Below are 1,008 nucleotides of genomic sequence, written 5' to 3'. Positions count from 1 at the left end.
ATTATTCATCTAGATCCGTCATTTCAGCAGTATTTGTAGATATTTTAGAATTCACTATGCTAATCATCAATTATTACATATATCATTATATGCAGAAGTGTCAGTCTTCTCAATCCTGTTATAATGATCATTAATACTCTTCAATCCCTTGGAATCCTACGCGCCACTTATCTGTTTCGATGACTTGCAATATTTCATTGGAATCCTACGTATTGATCTTAATGCAATGGTGGTGAATGTTTATAAATATATCGAAATCTTAATCCTTATGATGTGATAGTGATTGTCAATAGAGTGTTAGACCCTCTCCTTTATTTTTCTATAGAGGGTTTGGATCCTTTCCCTTCTGTATCTATAGAGGGTTGGATCCTCTCTCTTCCTTATTTATAGAGGGTTGGATCCTCTCCCTTCTGTATCTATAGAGGGTTGGATCCGCTCCCTTCTGTATTTATAGAGGATTGGATACTCTCCCTTGAACATAACACAATTATTATTTTTGGATTGGCAAAGACCACATTTTTGTATAACCTAAACGGCTTCTAAAGATGTCAAATTTAACCGAAAACGTTTCTTTTATTTGTCAGTATGGTTAACTTCACTTTCTTTCTGAGTAATATCCCTTACAGTTTTAAGGATATATGAATTAGCGATAAATTTTGGTATATGGACGTATGATAATTTCCAAAAGATTTTACGCTTAATCTAATATGTTTTCAGTTACGACCCCTGGCGTTTTTTGTCTAATTCTAAATTAATATAATTATCTCAAATGACTAATACATAGTTATCTAATATACGTATCAATTAGCAGACAATAATTTCCACATTTGACTATGAATATTAAAAACAAACATGGTAATCACTGTAATAATTATAAATCTGAATGATTAACGTTTTATCTTTCAAGTTTCTTTGACGCATTTACGCATTTTTTTTCTGAAATAACTTCATTCAAACTTACAGACACGAAGCGCCTCTGATGCCTCTGAATATATATATTTTTTCTAT

This window comes from Penaeus monodon, chromosome 32 (assembly GCF_015228065.2).
Source record: "Penaeus monodon isolate SGIC_2016 chromosome 32, NSTDA_Pmon_1, whole genome shotgun sequence".
Lineage (NCBI taxonomy): Eukaryota > Metazoa > Arthropoda > Malacostraca > Decapoda > Penaeidae > Penaeus > Penaeus monodon.
This window is presented reverse-complemented; position numbering follows the sequence as displayed.